General features: G+C 44.8%; 1 pseudogene; it reads left to right on the top strand.

Moving 5' to 3' along the window:
- The first annotated feature begins 8,425 nt into the window (after positions 1-8,425).
- LOC118004645 lies at positions 8,426-22,394 on the top strand (annotated as a pseudogene).
- Positions 22,395-22,609: the final 215 nt, after the last annotated feature.

Raw genomic sequence — 22,609 nt, 5'->3', positions numbered from 1 at the left:
AAGACCTGTCTGGGGTCTGAGGAACTAAGAGGGAGTGGAGATTTAGGGAACGAGGCAGATAAAGTGAATGAACGTGGTGAACAAGAGCAAGAATCATCAAGAACAACATAAAAATAAGCTGAAGCAGCAAACAGAACAGTAAGACTAGCAAGACAGGCATGAGGAGAGGTAAATAAAAGAACACCCCTAAACGGAAAATCACTATTAAACACAAATAAAATGACAGACACAAAAAGGCGGGCATGGAAGCCGGAAACTGAATTAAGAACAATAGATTTGTGTTTGCACAGTGTTTTCCACAGGGGTGAAATTCTATTTTCCTTTCTTTGGGTGGATTTTCTTCCCGCTATCCCTCCCTCTGAGCTCTCCAAAAGGGAAATGCAGAGGGTGTGAAGGGGATGAAAAGTCAAGCTGCATATTTTTAATGTGTTTCCAAATGCCACTGAGAAAGCTCCCGCAGCCTAGTTGGTATGGAACGTGTATTTGAAAACTGCTAAACGTCGATAGTCATGATGATGGCACTAGTTGGCATCAGTGAGGGGAGAACCATGAGTCAGATTGGAAAAATATTAAATATTAGCAGTTCGCTACTCACATTTGGGGTCTTCAACAGGATTATGAGTCCATATTTAAAATTGTATTGTGTTATTCAAAATTGATATATTGAAAAAGAACTTTTAGACCCTTGATTTAAAAAAAGTACCCTATAACTAAAATGCAGTATTATCATATATATTAGAATGAGCAGAACAGTGCTTTTGAACCCGCCTCAGCATATCATCCAAACACACACCAGCTGCCACAAAGATATTTTGAAGCTCTGAATCAGGCAACTTGATCTGCCCTTGGCTACCCCATAAAATACATGCTCTAGAAGCAGCTTGTCCCCAGGGAGCAATGTCCTCAAAGAATGTCCAGAACAAAGGCACTTCTCTCACATCAGAAATTTTCTCCCCTGAGAAAGGGTGAGTGTAGATATAAAATGGACAAAGGAGGGAAAAAGGAGTGAAAAGGAATATGAAAGAAGCTATTACATGACTCAAAAATGTTACCACCGAGGGGTACCTGGGTGGCTTAGATGGTTGAGCATCTGACTCTTGATCAGCTAGGGTCTTGATCTCAGGCCTCACACTGGGCGCCACACTGGGCATGGAGCCTACTTAAAAAAAAAGTTACCACCTATGTAGCCTTGAGCAACTTCCTTATACTCTCTAATCCTCAGTTTTCTTATCTGTTAAATGGGGATAAGAAGAGTATTTATCTTAGAGTTGTGGTAAGAATCGAATAGCATAACCTATGCAAAGCATTTACCCAATGCCTAGCATTGTGTATACTAAGTGCTCAATAAATGTAGATAATATGATTATTACCATTCTTCTGCTTCTGCTTTTGTCTTCCTGCTTTCTTTACTTTATTCAACCAATGTTTGTTGAATACCTAGTATATGCCAGGCCCTGTACTGGGTACTGGGGATGTGAATCTGTGTAAGTCAGACATCTCTCTGCCCTTGTAGACTTTACTGTAGAGTAGAAAAGACATCATGTGAAATTTAATTATAAATTAATTGTTCAATTACATCCATCATAAATACTATGAAAGAGAAGTCCAGGATGCCAGGAGAGAGTATAATGGGGACTTGATGTAATCTAGGGCTTCTTTTAGAAAGTAAGTTTTGAGCTAAGTTCTGAAGGTTGAATAAAAATTAACCTTTCCAGGGCACCTGGGTAGCTCATTCGGTTAAACCTCTGACTCTTGATCTCTCCTCAGATTTGGATCTCGGGGTCGTGAGTTCAAGCCCCACATTGGGCTTCACACTGGGTGTGGAGCCTACTTTAAAAAAAAATTAACCGGGCACCTGGGTGGCTCAGTTGGTTAAGCGACTGCCTTCAGCTCAGGTCATGATCCTGGAGTCCCGGGATCAAGTCCCGCATCGGGCTCCCTGCTCGGCAGGGAGTCTGCTTCTCCCTCTGACCCTCCTCCCTCTCATGCTCTCTGTCTCTCATTCTCTCTCTCTCAAATAAATAAATAAAATCTTTAAAAAAAAAAAAGAAATTAAAAAATTAAAAAAAATTAACCTTTCATAACATGCAGGGGCAAAGTTTGAGGTAGAGAGAAAGATGGAAGAGCACCGTAAATAGAGGGAACAGCATATACGAGGGCTCAGAAGCAGGAGTTATAGAAAGCAAATAATTGATAGTTTTTGTTGCTTTCTCCACCCATGACCTTATTTTACTATAACCAAACAAACCTAGCTGGCAACCCAGATGACAAAAGATAATTCTCAGTCATTTACTTCTTGCTGGAAAGAATAGCCAGAACAAACCAGAAGGAAGCTTTGGCTTGCCCATCCTATATCCCAAAGTCTAATTTTGTCAGAGGGAAAGAAGTGATAAAAGTCTGTTCCATGTCCACAATAGCCAAACTATGGAAAGAGCCTAGATGTCCATCAACAGATGAATGGATAAAGAAGATGTGGATATATATATATATATATATTTATACACACACACACACACATACATATACAATGGAATATTATGCAACCATCAAAAAATATGAAATCTTGCCATTTGCAATGACATGGATGGAACTAGAGGGTATTATTCTAAGCGAAATAAGTCAATCAGAGAAAGGTAAGTATCATATGATCTCGCTGATAGGAAGAATTTGAGAAACAAGACAGAGGATCAAAGGGGAAGGGAAGGAAAAATGAAACAAGATGAAACCAGAGAGGGAGACAAACCATAAGGGACTCTTAATCTCAGGAAACAAACTGAGGGTTGCTGGAGTGGTGGGGGGTGGGAGGGATGGGGTGGTTGGGTGATGGACATTGGGGAGGGTATGTGCTATGGTGGGAGCTGTGAATTGTGTAAGACTGATGAATCAGAGACCTGTACCCCTGAAACAAATAATACATTATATGTTAATTTAAAAAAACTCCATTCCAGAACCCAAAGTTTGAATCTACTCTGTGGGTTAAAATAACAGTGGGGTTTATAATTCAATTTTACATGTAGTTCTGTATCACGTCTCAAAGTTCATAGATGAGAAGCATATAAATGAAAGTGTTACACTGACTACTGAAATGTCTTTCATGCCAAAGAGAACCAAGATAATAAATGGGGCTGTGCGCCAAGCCCGCCTTGTACTGTTAGAGTTAATGCTGCTAGCATGTTTATATTATAGACTTCATCTTTAAGGCTCTAAGATTTGGTCATAAAATCTCTTCCCAGCCGAAATGTGCCATATAAATAAGCTCTCTGCTTAAGGGTTGAATTGCTCTGTTGCTCTTTTAAAGCTGTCCTTTCACTAGATTCAGTTCGGGGTGACTTTTTAACACGGCTCAACACCACCGCCCACGATTAAGTGTTCATGCTTAGGGAAAGGCACTACAAGTCACCTTATCACTGCTACCTAGAACTTGAGAGTGGGCAGAAAATTAGACATTTCTGTAGTGTGCCCAGAAAAACAGACATTTGTATAATGAAAAGGTTATCTTGTGATCAGAGGATAATTTCAACACTCAATTCCTTTTTAAAAATGTATTCCCACTCAATGTTCCATAGGATGCTAAAGCTCTCATGATAACACGACACGCACCCGGCTCCAGAAAGAGAAAACATGGCCCAGTAACCGTCTGAAGAAAAATTCAGTATCATTCATAAATCTCTTCAAAATCCAGTTTTTCTCCAATGAATTAATTCATGAAAACCAATATTCCTGAGGATTTTTTTCTCTCATTTTACTGATTGAATTGGCTGTTGATGGTGACTGCAATTTCATTGTTGCTAATTTTTTTAGCTTTTTTTATTTTTTTAATTTAATTTTATTATCTTATGTTAGTCACCATACAATACATCATTAATTTCTGATGTAGTAAAATAATTATAGATTCACAAGATGCTGCAAAAGTAGTACAATGCAACATAGCCATCACTGGGCCTCCCCTAGTGGTGACACCTTACGTAGCTATCATGTAGCATCAAAACCAGGCAGTGAACTGGCAGAAGTTGCAAGAGCACAGATATTACTCTGATTTCACCAGTATTTGAAGGCACTCCTTTTTGTAGGTCTGTGTATGAGTCCATGGCATTGTGTCACATGTGTGAATTTGTGACATCACCACCACAAAGGAACTCCCTTGCGCAGCATCATTTATAGTCATACCTCCTTCCTCCCCTCCCCTTCCCTCACCCTTGGAAACCACCTCTCTGTTCTCCATCTCTATGATTTTGTCATTGCAAATGGTACATAACAGGGACGCCTGGGTGGCTCAGTCTGTTAAGTGTCTGCCTTCGGCTCAGGTCATGATCCCTGGGTCCTGGGATCGAGTTCCGCATTGGGCTCCCTGCTCAGCACGGAGCCTGCTTCTCCCCTTCCCTCTGCTACTCCCCCTGCTTGTGCGCTCACGCTCTCTCTCTCTCTGTGTGACAAATAAATCTTTTTTAAAAATTTTAAAAATTAAAAAAAAAAACAACAAATGGTATATAACCTCAAAAATGTTACATAAATGAAACCATCAAGTATAAGACTTTGTGAAACTAGCTTTCTTCACTCGGTGCTCTGATCTGAATGTTGTGGCCCACCTCCACCATATTCTTATGTTGAAATCCTAGCCCCCAAAGATGATGGTGTTAGGAAGTGTTTGAGAGGTGCTTAGATCATGCAGGTGGAGCCCTTGTGAATGGAATTAGTACTTTTATAAAAGAGATCCCATTGAGGTCCCTTGCTCCTTCCTTCATGAGAAGACAGAACAAGAAGGTGCAGGCAATCAACCAGGAAAGGGATCTTCACTGGAATGAGACCATGCTGGCACCTTGATCTTGGACTTCCCAGTTTCCCAAACTGTGGTAAGTAAGCTTCTATTGTTTATAAGCTACTTAGTCTGTGGTATTGTGTTATAGGAGCCCAAAGGGATTAAGACACTCGACAGAACGCCCTTGAAATCCACCCAAGTTGTTGTGTGTATCAATGGTTTATTCGTTTTTATTCCATTGGATTGAGTGTACCATAATGTGTTCAACCATTCACTTGATGAAGGACATTTGGGTTGTTTCCAGTTTGGGGCTACTACAAATAAAGCTTCCAAGAATATTCATGTATATGTTTTCATGTAAATATAAGTTTTCATTTCTCTAAGATAAATACCCAGTTGTATGAGAAGTATAGGTTTAATTTCTTTAAGAAACCGCCATACTCCTTTCTAGATGATTGTATGATTTTACATTTCCACCAGCAATTATGAAAGAGTCCATATCTCTGCATTCTTGCCAGAATTTGGTATGATGAGTCACTTTCATTTTAGCCATTCTAATGTAGTGGTATCTTCTCATGATTTCATTTGCATTTCCCTAACGGCTAGTGATGTTGAATAATTTTCATGTATTTATTTGCCATCCATTTGTCTTCTGTGGTGAAACTTCTGTTCAAGTCTTCTGTCCATTTTCTGATTGGATTATTTCTTTTTTTTTTTTTTAAGGAAGAGAGAGAAAGTGCGTGCACACACAAGCAGGGGAAGGGAGGGGTAGAGGGCAAGGGAGAGAGAGAATCTTAAACAGACTCCATGCCCAGTGTGGAGCCCAATGCAGGGCTTGATCCCGTGACCCTGAGATCATGACCTGAGCCAAAATCAAGAGTCCAATGCTTAACTGACTGAGTGCCCCAGGTGCCCCTGGAATGTTCTTCTTACTGTTGAATTTAGAAAGTTCTTTATATATTCTGGCTATGAGTCTTTTTTTGCACATGTACTTTCTAAATATTCTCTCCCAGATCGGTGGCTTGTCTTTTCCTTCTCATAGCAGGAGCTTTTGCAAAGCAAAAGTTTTTCATTCGATCAAGTCCAATGTGTCCATGTTTTTCTTTTGTAGGTCCTGCTTTTGGTATCATATAGGGATTGAAATGCTGCCATTAGTGATAATAAATACCATGTATTGAGCACTTACCAGGAGCTGGAAACTGTGTTAAGCCCCTTATAAGCACCATCTCATTGCATCTTTACCTTAGCCCTGTGAAGTCCGTGCAACTAGCTGCATTTTGACAAATGAGGTGACTGGATCTTAGCTAGGTCACTCACTTGCTGAAATTCACACAGTGAGTAAGTAGTCAAGACCGGCTTCAAACTCAGGTACATCTGACTCCAAAGTACACTGTATAATGGAATTAGGACAAAAGATTGGGGAATGTTAATTGAGATAGGATTTCCTCAGGACTTGGTGTGGGATTACAGGAGGTGGGAAAGACTGGACTTAACCCATCCAGCAAAAAAGTGCAAAGAAGGAGCGGCTCCTAGCAAGCACCAGTAACAAAGGGCAAGTCAGCACTGACCTGGGACAGAAACCACCAGTGATATCCTAAGTTTGATCTGGCATTTTAGCATATGAGAAGGAACACATTTGTCCTTTCCACCTACATAGGTTTTGCCTCCCAGCAGATATAAGAACATGGTCTTGCCCAGCATGAATGAGGAGAATGGACTGCCTTTCCCCTCCATCTTGAACTTGGTGTGAACTGATGACCGTGAAGGAGTTCCCTGTAAGAGGCTTCTCTGGAAGTTGTTTGCATATTTTGGTTATAAGGTTGAGTGAGGAGTTAGTATCGGGGATGGGGGGAGGCAGTCAGGATAACCCAGATACGGCACTGCTGCTGAACCGAGTAATTTCAAAGTGACTTGGCTCGAAGCCAATCAACTGCGGCATTTGTATTCATTTTACTGAGGTGGGGAGGGAGCTCTTACAGTATCAGCTCAGACATGTGAAATTAGCTGCCCTATGCTCACCCTCAATGACCTGAGTAGGCAGCTGGCTGACAAGGTAAGATGATCTTGATAGAGCCGTTGTTCTCAAAGTGCAGTCCTGGGACTGGCAGCATTAGCCTCACATGGGAGCTCATTGGAAACGCAAGTTCTCAGACCCCACCCCAAACCTACTGACTCCAAAATTCTGGGGATAGCCCCAGCTATGTGTGTGTTTAAAAGTCTTCCAGGTGATTCTGATACAAGATAAAGTTTGAGAACCCCTGTAACAGAAGGAGATTTATAGTGTGCATCAGAACTAGTTTCAACTGCATATAAAATGTAAAACTTGGGGCGCCTGCGTGGCTCAGTTGACTAAGTGTCCAACTCTTGGTTTTGGCTCAGGTCATGATCTCATGGGTTATGAGACCGAGCCCCACATTGGGCTCTGCGCTAAGTGTGGACCCTGCTTGAGATTCTCTCTCTCACTCCTTCTCCCTCTGCCCCTCCTGGCTTGCACTTTCTCCCTCTCTAAAAAACAAACAAAACAAAACCAAAAAACCCGTAAAACTCAAAATATTAGTGGCAAAAGACACCAGATTTATTCTTTTATGTACAAGGCTGAAGGCACTCCGTCCAGGGCTGGTGTGGCGGTACCACAAAGTTATCAGAAACCTAAGCTCAGTTTTTCTGTTTTGCCATCCTCAGCACTGCTTTTTATCCTCAAGGCTGCTTCACAGTCCAAGATGACCAGTCAAACTCCAGCTCTCACATCTCACATTCAAAGGAGCAGGAGGGAACGAGAGAAAAAAGACAAAAGGAGATCCCTCTCCAGTGAGTCTGTGACCTTTAAGTAGAAATCCCATGTGACATTTCTGTTTACAATTCATCATCCAGAATTTAGTTACATGGCCACAACTGTCTGCAAAGGAGGCTGGGAAATGTGGCCTTGCACTGGATTCAGCACAGTCTTTGAACACCTTGAATGCAAGGAGGGATCTGTTCTTTTTTCTTTTTTTTTTAAAGATTTTTTTATTTATTTATTTGACAGAGAGAGAGATAGCGAGAGCAGGAACACAAGCAGGGGGAGTGGGAGAGGGAGAAGCAGGCTTCCTGCCGAGCAGGGAGCCCGATGTGGGACTCGATCCCAGGACCCTGGGATCATGACCCGAGCCAAAGGCAGATGCCTAACGACTGAGCCACCCAGGCGCCCCAAGGAGGGTTCTGTTCTAAGGAAGAAGGGAGAAGTGATGTCAGGTGACACCTAGAAACCTCTGCCACAAACCCCTAAGATATCCTAGAAACTTGGAAAACATCTTGGAATCAGCCAATTCTTTATATTTCTATACAAATCTCTTCAAGGCAGTAAGAATTTTGGCCTTTTGATATGAAGTCCCTGGTCATAGATAATAAATATTAGGATTTTCAAATATGTTCAATGAAGAGGTTGTTGGTAATGTGTTATCACACCACTTACCTTTCACAAGATGCCAGCCCAGGGTTCTAATAAAGTTTCAGGACAAATGTCCTTAACTTGATCATCATAGAAGCAAGTGGCTGGCTTCCCCCAAAGAGAAGTTCTTCAAATGGGCTTTCCTGAACTATTTTTTTACCAAAGAAAATCCCAGCCCTCACTCAGAAAAATATACAATGACTTGGCTTTATTGGTTCCCAGCTCCAAGTTCTGCACAGAACATGGCCCCTAAGCTTTGCTTTCCCCAGAATGGGGAGTGGAAAGTGGAGGTCCAGCCAAAACAGGTGAGGGACATCAAGAAATCAGTGACCAGCAACATCTCAGAAGTGCTCAAACTTCCGGTATTTCTTCAAACTTGCTAAAAATGCAAATTCCCAAGCCCGAAGCCAAAAGATTCTAATGCTACAGAACAGAAATAGGATCCATGAATCTGCAGGTTTATTTCAAGTACCCCAGCTGATTCAGATGGACCTTTGACAAGCTCTCAGTATCGAACAAGTCCCCAAACGCACATGATACCACAGCAGGCAACATACGGAACGAATTCATCCAAAAGCTGACGCTTGCATCTTCCCCAACATACAGCAAAGTTAAAACAGCTGCTTGATTTGGTGAAAAAGATCAAATCAGCTGTTTGACAGCGGCGTCGGGTAACTTTAGTCAGAGCGGGCAAGTCGGGCGGTTCTCCATGCTATGAGCCCCCCCCATTAAGGGATGTCACCTCGGCCACGGCAAGGACCCCGCTGCCAGGCTGGTCAGAGACAAGGGCTGCCCCCAATGCCAACAGGGGTCCTTTGGTAACCTGGGCCCTGTTGCGGTCCGTCTTGGAGGACAGTGAAGTTTCCTTCCAGCTCTAACGGCTTCTGATTGTATTCTGCAGTCTTCAAAGTACATGGTGCTGTATCCTGGGGACCTTGCAAACCAGGAGCAACAGCAAGAGGGGAAGTGTGGATGTCCAAAAGGAATCATGGCGAGGAGGGGAAGAGAGAGAAGGGGGAAGAAAGGGCACACTGGGCACAAAGCTGCTAACTCCTCAAAACAAGGGCATGCGCCCCACAAGCATGCACATGGGCGCAAGCCCTCACTGGTCTGCGGCCACCAGCTGCCTAGATCAGCGGCCGTTCGGCCCAGCCTTGCAGGCACGAGGCAGAAGAGTGCGTGCCCCAGTCTAGCCAAGACTAGTACAGCAGCTCGCAACCACGCTCTCACTGCAGCGAGAATGACAGAGGAGGGGGAAACACCCCACCCTACTACTGCCCGTGCTGGTTAATGCAGGAGACGTGCCCCATCTACTGGTCTACAGCCGCAGAGAGATGCAAAGGCCAGAAGAGAGAGTAAAGGCACACATTTTAAAATGGATTCTGGCTCTTTGGGTAAGAAAATAAAAAGGGGGGGGTGTCTTTTCTTTTTCCAAAACAAGAAAGAAGGGACAAAGAAAGAAAACCATGAAATTTCCAAAGACAGAAGCTACGAAGGAAAAGGAGACACATCGGACGGAGACACAATGGGAGAAGCAGCATTAAAAATAGGAAAGAAAGTGCCAAATTGAAGAAAAAAAACAAAACTTGAAGAAACCAGATATTTGGTCGTCATTGTAGCACAGAGACTTCAAGAAAATCTCTCACATTATTTGGAAATAACATACGACGTGCCATGTTTTAGATCCTTCACTGAAATGAAAAGAAAATATTCTGTAGGATTCTATCCACATGGACACAATCGACTTGGATAAGGCTCAGTCTTAACATAGAATCATTATACATTTTGTCATTGTCTGGGGACACACAGATGATTGTGCTGACACTGGAAGTTCACAGCAATTTGGAAAAGACTGGAGGGGTTGAGGCATGACCAGCCCTTCTGTGCCTCTTGCGTATATCGTTGGTCTCTCATGACAACAGCTGTTGCCTACCGTGCCTGTCACTCTTTCCGGTCATGATTCTTAGGCTTCTGAAGAATCTGATACCTCTCCACCCCTCCCCCACCCCACCAACAGAGCTATCTGCTTTCTGAGGTGCCAATGAATATTTGACCATCATATCTCACTTATGGGCATTGACAGTTCCACTCTGCAAAGCATTCTAGAAACAATTTTTCCACTTCACGTAGACTTCCCTTATCAATGGGTCCTACCGCCTGTCAGGATAAAGAGACCAGAAAAATAGCCCTTACTGAGCATCTACTGGGCACCAGGCTCACTGTTTCATAGGGTATTCATTACATCTTCACCCCAGCCATCTGGGGGTCGTTCTTATTATCCCTATTTTGCAGATGTCAAGACAAAGTCTCAGAGAAATTCAATAATTGTCCCAGTGCTATTAACTCGTGGATCTGGAAAGCTGACCAAAGGAATTGTAAGTGTGGGCTCGCCACCACAGCATAAAAATGTACCAGCTAGGAACACCCGGTATCATAACATAAGCCGGTGTTGCTCCAGGTACGAGCTTCATCAGAGCCTCCTGGAGTTACCTATTGAAAACATAGCTCCCTGGCTGTCAGCAGATTTGACTAAATCAGAACCTCAGGTGGAGCCCTGGAATATGAATTTTATTTTTTTTAAAGATTTTATTTAGGGCGCCTGGGTGGCTCAGTTGGTTAAGCGACTGCCTTCGGCTCAGGTCATGATCCTGGAGTCCCGGAATCGAGTCCTGCATCGGGCTCCCTGCTCGGCAGGGAGTCTGCTTCTCCCTCTGACCCTCCTCCCTCTCATGCTCTCTGTCTCTCATTCTCTCTCTCGCAAAAAAAAAAAAAAAAAAAATTAAAAAAAAAGATTTTATTTATTTATTTGACAGGGAGAGACACAGCAAGAGAGGGAACACAAGCAGGGAGAGTGGGAGAGGGAGAAGCAGGCTTCCTCCTGAGCAGGGAGCCTGATGCGGGGCTCGATCCCAGGACCCTGGGGTCATGACCTGAGTCGAAGGCAGATGCTAAACGACTGAGCCACCCAGGCGCCCCTGGAATCTGAATTTTAAACAAGTGCCAGGAAATGACTCTGATTCTCATTAATTTGGGGAACCACATGATATAAGAAGCAAGAGAAAAAAAATGCTGAGATCCTAAGGGCATGCTTTTAGAGCTAAGAATATAACAGAGTTTCTCCATTTCGTGTAGTGCAGACAGCTGTGGTGTGGGGCAAGAAAGCTATTGTTCATTATCTGGTCAAGGGATTTCGATTCTCTGAGCCAATTTACTCATCTGCAAAATGGGAATCATGGTTTCCATCTCACATGGTTGGAGTGAGGATAATGCATGTGAGAAGACTTGGCAAATGCTAAATGGCTCTGTGGTAGATTGTAAAAATGGCCAAAAATCATCCCCCAACCCCTCTATCCACACCCTTGCAATATTAATGTTGCAGCTCTTCCCATCAAGATGTGTCCCATTCCTTGAACCTGGGCCATGTGATTCGTTCTTGCCAATGGGACACTGGCCAACATGACTCAAGCAGAGGCTTAAACAGTCCTTGCACATTGAGGTTTGCCCTATTGCTATGCTTGGGATCCTAAGGCCACCATGTGACTGAGTCTCAGCTAGCCTTCTGGAAAATAAGAGACCGTGTGAAGAAGAACCACGGTCAGCCCGCTACCAGCCAATAACCAGTCAACTGCGGGACACATAAGTGAGGCTATTCTGGATCCCCCAGCCACCTGCTGACTTTCCAGCTCACTGCAGACCCACGAAGAAAACCAGCAGCAATCAATAGCGCCAGCCTAGATCGGGCAGCCCACCAGATTGTAAGCTAAATAAATGATGGTTAAAGCCACCAAGTTTTGGAAAAGTGTGTTACACAGTATAAGCTACCTGATGCGGGCTCTATGCACAGACTACTGGTTGGGTTTCTTAGTGTTTTGAGCATGAGTTCTGTGGTTTTCCAAGATGCTGCCCAGAAGGGCATGTCACAGATGAGCAGACATTAGTGTGCAAATTTTCAGGTAAACTCTTTCATCACATGGGTACAGTGCCCACCAGAAATTATTTTACAGTCTCTCTGAACCAAAGCACACTCGGGAAGGAGCAAGGGGCCAAGATGAAAGAACCCCTCCCTGTCTCCCTCTCAGTGTTCCAAGAAAGGCAGTTCAGCAGCCTCGTGCAGAAGGACACATAACCTAAATCTCCTCCAAGCTGATTGTCAATAATAATCTCCTAACTTCACAAATGCGTGCATAATCTGCTGCATACCTTCCCATGTGCACTCTTTCAACAGCCTGCTGCTGGCACCAAGATAAATGACTTCATCAAAGGCAGCCATGGAAGCTTGCGACCTGTTGAGGCAGAAAAGCTTCCTGGGGGATCAGAAACATCCTAATGCCTAAATCAAGCATCCTCACTACCATATGAAGCGTTACTGTGCAGAATATATTAAATAAACCTGTAATGGTGAACAGGGCAGGAATTGCACTACCCAGGCTCACCCCAGGAGTCTTTATACTATGATTAAATTCCTTTGATAGGCATTTTCAAAGTGTGTTGTTCCTCTTGCTAAACATGTTTGGCAAGAGAAGACTCGTCATCTGTAAACATTATCTGAGAAGCCTCATTCAGTGGAACAAGGTGCAAGGGTTTTCTATCAAATTCATATTCTGCAACCTGAAAAGTATAAAACCAAGAATTTTTAAAACCTTCCTTTCCTTCCCCCAAGAGATTTAGAGATCATGCAAAGAATAAAGACAGCCGTTTTAGCATTCATTTGACACGGCAAATTGCAACTTGCTCTGGGAGTAAGTGACTATTTCCAAGGCTGATGCATTGCATTCAAATCACATACTCATTCTGCAGCACCCCCCACCCCCCCACACACACACTTCAGTAGATGGTTATGGTGTTACTGTTGGTTGAGGATAACCACACCACCCATTTTCTTAAATCTTTCTCCAAGCTGTATTGAATCAGGGGGACATCTCAGAACACCACTGAGTAACCCAAAATAAGTCTCAGACTCCTTCTGCTTTTTATACACAGTCTTGAATATGTTCATTTGCATTGAAGAATTTCAAATGCCTTTTTTAAAGCCTAACAGATTTTTGTGGATATGATTTGGAATTTCAAGCTTCATTCAAGAAATCAAAATTAGTTCAAATAAATGATAACCATTCAGTCAACTAATATGAGTTCTAGAACCAGGATCTAACTGAAGTTTTTCTCATACCAAACCAAATGCCAGTGAACTGTAGTTAGTTAACAATAGGCTTTTATTTGGCCAGTAAATAATAAAAAGTAACTCAAGTTGTATTGGAAACACTTAGGAGCTGGATACAGTCCTTGGTTGAAAGTGGTCCAGGCACCAAATGATGAAGGAAATGAATAACCAGTAGAGAGAAAAGAAAAAAGGGAACCATCACATGAACACAACCAGAGAAGAGAGAGGCGTGCAGATGATAACTGAAGCCATGAGCATGCATGAGCTCTCCCCAGGATGTTTATAGAATAACAACAAAAGACAGCCAAGAACTGAACTCCAAGGATCACCAATACTAAAAGTGTAGGCTGATCAGGAGACTGAGAAGAAGTGGCCAGAAAGGTAGGAGGAAAAGCTGGAGTGGTTTATATCACCAAGCTCAAGGAAAAGAGTGTTTCAACACAAGGAGGATGCCAAGAGAGCAAGTAAGAACTTGGGAGAAGGGACTTCATTCGGTTTACCAGCTAGAGAAATTCCTGGTGACTTTGACCAGAGCAGTTTTCATGGTGTGGTGAGGACAGAAGGGGGATTGTAGTGGGTCAAGGAGGCTATGGTAAGTAGGAAATGAAGACAGCAAGGGTGGACAATCCTTTTAGGCAAGTTAACCTTGAACTATGTGGGAGGGAATGGGAAAAAGAAGAGGATGGAGAACGTGGAATGAGAAAGGCTTATTAGGAGTAGAAAGGCCTGGGGTGCCTGGCTGGCTCAGTCCGTGGAGCATTCGACTCTTGATCATCATGTTGTAAGTTTGAGCCCCATGTTGGGTGTAGAGATTTAACAAAAATAAAAAATCTTTAAAAGAAAAAAAAAGAGTAGAGGGGCGCCTGGGTGGCTCAGTCATTAAGTGGCTGCCTTTGGCTCAGGTCACGATCCCAGGGTCCTAGGATCAAGCCCCGCGTCAGGCTCCCTGCTCCGTGGGAAGCCTGCTTCTCCCTTTCCCACTCCCCCTGCTTGTGTTCCCTCTCTCACTGTGTCTCTCTCTGTCAAATAAATAAATAAAATCTTTAAAAAAAAAAAAAAGAGTAGAAAGGCTTATTTGTTTAAATATTGATAGCAAGGAGGGGCATCTCTTCCATCCTTACATGAAGGAATAAGAGAAAGGTGCAGTTAGAGAGAAATTTGTAAGTCTGGTGGGCAGAGATTTTGTGTGTTCCTACCCGCTGACTTTTTTTCTCAGGGACCTAGGAACCAAGATACCTCTGCAGAGACTGAAGGGGTGAGGGAGAGACCAGAGATAAGGTAAGTGTGAAGAATTTTTCAAATAGTCACTGTGGAGACTGAGAAGGACTCAGGTGAGACATTGAGGGATTTCAAGGTGGCATGGAGGGTGGTCTTGGGGGAACGTAGAAGTCATGGATTTATGGTTGTACCTGTGGTGTGATTTTCCCCAGAAGTGCTCAACTATCTAGATGTAAGCAAAAAGCAGAAGTTGGATCCATCCAAGAATAGGGTTTTGGCACATGGATTTGACAGAAGGGATAGAACAAAGATGTTAAGAATCCTGGCAAGAGAGCGGTTGCAGTGATTGACCACCAGATATAAGCTAAACAGAAGAGGGAAGCTAGGAGGGAGCTGATATCATGTAGGGAGAAATTAGTGGGTCAAATGAGTATAGCTCCTCAAGGCTGACCAATGGGTGTGGCGGGAGCAACTGAGTGAGGGAGGGATACATTTAGGAGACTGTGGTCGGAGTGGGCTATTGTGAATGTTAGACGTCAGAAGTGGTGCAGTTCTAAGAGTGACTAGTTCTAGAATAGAATGGAATGGAATGCATGAGTGGAGGGGAGTGTAGGCAAAGGTCACAGAAGAAAAGAAGATGCACACCCTGAAAGCGTAGAGGTGGTTTGTTATCTCCACAGGCCATGAAGCCCATGGGATGATGGCAGGACGGGGGTGGAGGAGAAACCACAGTCACTGACTGAGGGCGAGTGACCAGCAGTCTGAAAGTTGACAGAGATGAGGAGATTTAGAGAGTGGCAGAGTTACCTCATGTGGGTCTCAAAAGCCCAGAGGGTGGAAAATGTCCTGAAAGAAGCATGAAGAGCCACCCCACCTTTCACCCTGATACCCTGTGAATGAGAGATGGAGCACCTCTGCTTGAGAGACCCACAGGGGACAGGGCTTCAGTTGGGACCAAGGGGGAGTGAGCGAGGTTGTGGGCAAGTGGCCCATGGGATAGGAGTGGCAAGTTGCCCAGTAGAAAGGGTCTAGCGTGAGTGGACAGGAAAGATAACTGGAAGGATTCCCATATCAGAGCAAACAGGGACCAGAGAACACCGGCGCCGAGGATTTGGCCGTCCACGAAGTTTGGAAGAATTTACCCCAACTTTCTCTGGTGGCTGGGGAGAAGCGGTAGGGGCCGGCTCCAAGGTTACACGGGAATCGCATTCCCTTTGAAGCGCCTGAAATTGCTACTCTTCGCTATTTTTGCCCCACCAAAAGGATAAGGTCATAGGGTTCCACTTCAGAGGATCTGTGTACTGAAGGGAACGAGGCTTTCCGCAGCGGCCGGGCCTGAACGTGCTACGACTTCTGTTCGTTTAAGATCTCATCGATGAGCTACAAGCGGAGATGGTGCGAGAGAGCAACACCCGCTTCCCAAGGACCGACCTCAGGCTGGCTCCAGACCACGGGGGGCCCAGAGGTGAGGGCAGGAGCCCTGGGGGGGGGCGGGGGGGAGACTCCAAACCCAAGGGCTATGTGGGATCTGAGGACACAGGTGGAGGAAGTGAGTGCAGGTGTGAGTAGGAACAAAGAAAGGCAAGGTGACAGGTGGCTGGAGGGGATGAGCTCAGAAGAAGAAAAGCGAAGGAGAAACAAATGCAAAACCTCAGCAAGTGCCTCATATCAGAAACAGCATCTTCTTTTCCCTAGGAAAGCAAGTGCTGCTTCCCCCGAAACCAATTATAGTGGCGGAGAGGGAAGGCATGGTGCACAATAAGGAGAGAAAAATGACTATAAAGCACTTTGCAAAACTAAAAAGTTATATACAGTCCCAATAATAATAAATCACCTTGCCGGAGGTATGAAAACCTTAAAATAACCTGAAAAATCAAAACGTGGGGAAGCAGAAGGCATCGATGAGCTTCCAGAAGGTTTGTATGCTTGCTTGAAATTCCTCCCCCTCAATATCTCCAGCCAGGTTCTTTTTTTTTTTTTTTTTTTTAAGATTTTATTTATTTATTTGAGAGAGAGAATGAGATAGAGAGCATGAGAGGGAGGAGGGTCAGAGGGAGAAGCAGACTCCCTGCCGAGCAGGGAGCCCGATGCGGGACTCGATCCCGGGACTCCAGGATCATGACCTGAGCCGAAGGCAGTCCTTAACCAACTGAGCCACCCAGGCGCCCTCCAGCCAGGTTCTTTAAGAGCAGACCTCAATCAGGTTTTCCGGTAAAAATGAGTCTAGCCCCTGCTTAAACCTGCCCCCACCCCACCCCTCCGCCACCCCCATGCCCATCCAGTGAGAGCATAGACTGGGGGAAACCTCTTTTCTGATTCTGGCATCTGCCTTCTTGAATACTCCTGCATCTGTCTTGTGAAGGTTTTCTTTTCTTCTTTTTGTTATATAAAGAGAGAGAGATTGAAAAAAATTATCTTCATTCCTGAATAAAAAAAAAGAAGAAGAAGAAAGAAAAGAAAAATAGGTCTTTCTGAATTCCCAGTACTGGAGCTCTGTTCTTTATAGATCTACTTGTTCCATTGTTAAATAAACCCACATATTTAAGGGTGACACATTCTCCTAACTAATGCCTTCTCAGGCCCATGTGCCTTGCTAAAAATGGACCTTGGTGACTACTGTTTCCATTTTTTCCTAAGAAATAATTTTATTATTTTTATCCCACTTCTATCACCACTCACAAGGAAATGGTTATCTTTGTGCAAAAACCATTTTTAAACAAGCCGAGAGCTCCAACCTGTACAGACAGAAAATTTTCTTAAACACATCTGTATAAGGCACACACACATACTCACTGCCTTGTGAAAATTAGCTTTAAATTTGGAGTCAATGCTCGTCTGCAGTAAAACTGTTTTCTGTTCAACCTCTTACAATATTATGTGCATCCCTACATCTTACTTTGTGCAGACCTGAATATCTCCCAGAAAAAGGATAATTTAATAAAAGCGGGTGATATGAATCACCCAGGGACAATTTGAATTATTATCTGTAGATAATTCATTATGCACATATTTCTAGCGAGATTCTTAAATCAGCAGGGCTTCTTAATCAGAGACTTTCAAATTTTGTCTGTAATAACTGGAGACTTGACCCATAAATCAGCAAATAGGCCAGCAGGCTCACCACATGCTTCACATTTCTTCTTGGGGAAAAAAAGACAATTATCCTGAGGTCACAGAAGAAGGGAAAAATGGACATGAAAGTTGTTAGGAGTTTTATAGCAAAGTATAACTAATTTCAGTATTGTCTTAAAAGTGAGCTCGTGAAAAGAAGCCAAGGAAAAACTTTGAAATCAACCGAGGTGTTTTATGCAGAGAAAGATATTTTCACTGTTTACAGGAACAATCTTACCAACCAACCCTGTCTCCCATTTCCAGGAAGATGACTGTCCTGAATTTGAATATTTTTTCGTGCTACCCATTTTGCAAATTAAATCTCTAATATGGAAGACACAGGAACGTAGGACTTATTTTAATCCCTATATGGAATGTTAATAAAGGGATCGAGTTTATCCTTTATTTCTAGTATCTAGCGTTCTCCCTACTTCACTAGAACCTCTCGGTTAGGACTCTATCCTCCTCCTATTCTTCAGGTCTTATTCCTTCCACCTCCCGTGGTAGAAGCTGCTCTCCATGAAGGATCCCACAGTGCTCTCACAGTGCAGTGTGAAGCTGGTAAGGAACTCCATGGGACATAGCCCCAGAAGACTTGGATTCAAGTCCTAATGCCCATTAGCACCGTGTGGGCGATGCTGTCAGTGCGAAGTCCAGATACCCTTCTCCTGACTGGTTCGCTCATCCCCTGGCTGCTGTCAGTATAGGCAGCTAACTGCTCAGGACTGTCTTCTTCTCTAGGAAATTGCTCTCAGACAAAAGGAAGTCCCTTCTCGCAGGACATTAAGGACCCCTCCCCTGCCAGGAGCAGCCATTAGCCAATGAGTGACTGACGCAAGAGTATAAAAGGCCAACCGTCTCCAGGGAGGACCAATTCCCTGTTGCTTTTTGTGCCCCGGGGCTCCCGTGGGATGGGGCAGAAATGAGCCTCTAGTCTAGAGCACATCCTTGCTTAGCTCTCTTCCTTGGCCCTACCCCGCCTCCCGTTGCCCCTTGCAAGAGCACTCGTGCAGTGAGCCACCTGAACAAGAACCTCCCCTTCAGGCTCCGCTTTTAGGGAAGCTGACCGCGGATGCAACTGGGACCCTGGACACTCACTTCACATGTCTGTCAGCGGCTCCCTCATATGCAAAATGACAACAGTAACACACACCTCACAGGCCCATTGCATGGGTTAAATGAGAAAGCCTACACAAAAAAACCCTGCTCACCTAAAGTGCTATTCGAATTTAAAGGATTATTATGACCTCATGTAAATATCAGACTATGTATAGATTACCTCTCCCACAGTTGGAGTGGAGGGTAGTGGACCTTAATCAAAGAGCTTCCTCCCTTGGCCTCTGGTTCCCCCCTTCCTTTCCTAGGTCTCTGTTGCTGGCTCCTACCCCTCTGGCCAGCCCCCAGATCCGGGCAGCACCTGCAGCCAGTGAGAAGCACCAGCCACCTCCTTCAGTTCCAAGCATATGCTGAGGTTCTCCATATACTGAAGACTCCCAACCCTCAATCTGCAGCTCTGACCGCTCTCTAGAACATCAGACTCACAGTTCCTAGCGTCTATTTGACAAGTCCATGTGGCTGTGGGACAGACATCAGACTTAACATAGCCAAAGCATGACACTTGATTTCCCACCTGTCAGTCGGCTTCCCCACTGCTGCCCACCTTCCCCATCTCCCTGGATAGCTGCCTTCCAGAGAACTGCTCAAGTCAGAACTCTAGGAATCATGCTTGATTCCTTTTATTCTTTCACCCATCAAATCCATCAGTAAGCTCCGCCAACTCTTCCTCCAAATTCCACCTCTCTCCATCTCCACTACCACTGACATAATCCATGTCACCATCATCTTACTTGAACCACAGCACCCTGACAAATCTTCTCTTATAAAATATCAAGATCCTGTCACTTACTTGCTTAAAACCTTCAAATGGCTTCCCACCATTCTTAGAGCAAGCTCCCTCTGTCTCTATCTCCCTCCCCCTTCTCTTTCTCTTTCCCCTTTCCTTTCCCTCCATCCCCCACCTAACACACACACACACACACACACACAATAAAAGCTTCCATGGCTGTCTCCTTTTGGTCATTCAAAGTTTGTTTTACTCTTCCAATTTAAAGTAGTTACCCAGGGGCGCCTGGGTGGCTCAGTCGTTAAGCGCCTGCCTTTGTCTCAGGTCATGATCCCAGCGTCCTGGGATCGAACCCCGCATCGGGCTCTCTGCTCCGCAGGAAGCCTGCTTCTCCCTCTCCCACTCCCCCTGCTTGTGTTCCCTCTCTCGCTGTGTCTCTCTCTGTCAAATAAATAAATAAAATATTTTTTTAAAAAATAAAGTAGTTACCCAGGGATACTCTGTCACATCACTCTATTTTAATTTTCTGGAAACCCTTTCTCACTCACTCTTTCTTGTTTACTTGTCCATTTGTGCATTATCCATCTTCCTCACTACTTGTGAGTTCCAAGAGAGCAGGGATCTTGTTTATTTTGTTCACAGCTATAGCCCAGGGGCCTAAACCAGTGCCTGATACATAGGAAATGGTCACTAAATACAGTTTTTAGCTGACTAGATTCATGGATGAAGGAATGAATGAATAAATGGAGCACTGGACTCAAGCTTGGGTTGTAGCTCAGCTATGTCATTTGCTAGCTGTGAGATCTTAGGCAAGTTAATTGACCCTTTCAAGGGCATTTTGGATGATGCTTGCTAGGCTGATGCTGAGGGAGAACAGGTAAGTGAGGTTTTAACCTCCCAGCGTGCAGTGTGGCCTTAAAACCTCCTTCTCCTGGGTCCTAGACTCACTCTGCAGTACATATGGGTAAAAGCTTAACCATGCGGTAAGGTGGCCAATTGTTCTGCTTTGCCCAGGACTTTGGGTTTCTGGCACACGAGACTCTCAGTGCTAAAACTGACATGGTCCTGGGCAAAGTGGCGCAGTCTGTCACCTCCTGTGAGGCCTAGTAGAACACCTTCAGCTCCAGGCCGTGGAGCACCATGGAAGAAGCTCAGTGTCTGTGGGGCAAGAGGGGTTGGTGAGGAGCTTCATGGGGTGTGGTGAGAAGAGGAAATGTCCTTGGACAGGTTGTGATCTGTTGAGTTTTATTATTGTTGTTATTGTTGTTCTACTTTTTAGTTTGGAAAAGTTTCAACTAGAGAAATCAACAAGAAGAGTACAAAGAAATTGCTTTATTATTCTCTCCCTTTGTTTCCTTTCTTCTGGACTATTTGAGAGCAGACTACATCTTTAGGCTTCTTAACCCTTTAATATTTCGGTGTGTATATCCTTAGAACAAGGAAAATTCTTATGTGAGCATAACACAAATTTAGGAAATTTAACACTGACACAATACTTTTGTTTAATCAACAGTCTATGTTCCAAACAAATCAATTGTCCCCAAAAGAAAACTTTCATTCCAGGATCCAGTCCACGATCACATACTGCATTTAGTTTTTATCTGCTTTAGTCTCCTGTTCTTAGTCTTTTGTGATACTGACATTTTTGTAGAGAACATGCCAATTACTTTATAGAATGTCCCTCAGGGGGGCACCTGGGTGGCTCACTTGGTTAAGCATCTGCCTTTGGCTCAGGTCATGATCCTAAGGTCCTGGGATGGAGCCCTGAGTTGGGTTCCCTCAGACTTCAATGGGAGGTCTGCTTCTCCCTTTCCCCCTGCCCTCCTTCCCACCCCCCTTCCTGCTCACACACTCTCTCAAATAAATAAAATCTTTTTTAAAAAAAATCAAGTTTGCAGGGGCGCCTGGGTGGTTCAGTCAGTTAAGCGTCTGCCTTTAACTCAGGTCATGATCCCAGGTGGGATCAGTCTCATGTTGCACTGGGCTCCCTGTTCAGCAGGGAGCCTGCTTCTCCCTTCCTCTCTGCCCCTGCCCTGCTCATGCTCTCTCTCTCTCAAATAAATGAATAATCTTTTTTTAAAAAATCAAGTTTGTTAACATATCATTCAAAAAAAAAAAAAAAAAGAATGTCCCTCGCAGCAGTGCGCCCTGCGGGCCTGCAGATCTATCTCTTGCTTCAACAATGTTTGGACAGAACAGACCCAAGGATGCCCCCTCTACCAGCCAACGGCCACCCTCCAACCTTATTTCCAGTCGCAAACTCCGGGGCCATCTTCTTGGCCACCCTCTGCCTCCGGGACCACCCAGCACCCAATTATGAGCTTAGCTCCTTAATACAGATCAACCACGAGCTCCCACATTCGTCAGTAGTATGCCCCCGAGGTGGAGGCCGCCGTCAACCACCTGGTCCACGTGCATCTGCCGGCCTCGTACACCTACCCCTCTCTGGGCTTCTGTTTCCACCAGGACGACGTGGCTCTGGAAGGGGTGGGCCGTTTCTTCAGCGAGTCGGCCGAGGAGAAGCGCCAGGGCGCCGGTGTCTCCCGAAGATGCAAAACCAGCGTGGCAGCGGCAGCCTCTTCCAGGACGTGCAGAAGCCGTCCCAAGATGAGTAGGGGGAAAGCCTGGACGCCATGGAAGCTGCCCCGGTTCTGGAGAAGAGCCCGAACCAGGCCCTTTTGGATCCGCCCGCCCTGGGTTCTGCCCGCGCAGGCTCCCACCCCTGTGGCCTCCGGGAGGACCACTTGCTGGATGAGGAGGGGCCGCTCATCAAGACGATGGCAACCACCTGAGCAGCCTCCGCAGGCTGGCCGGCTCCCCGGCTGGGCTGGGCGCGCATCTCTTCCAAAGGCTCGCCCTCAGGCACGACTGGAGCCTCTGAAGCCAGCAGCCCTCGAGGGGTCCCTCTGGCATCACGCTGGTGCCAGGGCTTGGGCCTTGAGTCTCTCCCTGAAGCCTCTGGCAGCGTTTTAACCACCCTGGAGCCCTCTCCCAAGCCGTGGGCCAAATGGAAACAAGAAAGCTTTTTGCAGGAAAAAAAAAGAATGTCCCTCAGTTGAGATCTTCCTTATTTTTAGAAAGAGAATAATAACATCC

This window comes from Mirounga leonina, unplaced genomic scaffold, assembly GCF_011800145.1.
Source record: "Mirounga leonina isolate KUSES-001 unplaced genomic scaffold, KU_Mleo_1.0 Mir_101595, whole genome shotgun sequence".
Taxonomy (NCBI): Eukaryota; Metazoa; Chordata; class Mammalia; order Carnivora; family Phocidae; genus Mirounga; species Mirounga leonina.
The sequence above is the reverse complement of the archived record's forward strand: the minus strand, read 5'-3'. Positions and strand labels throughout refer to the sequence as shown.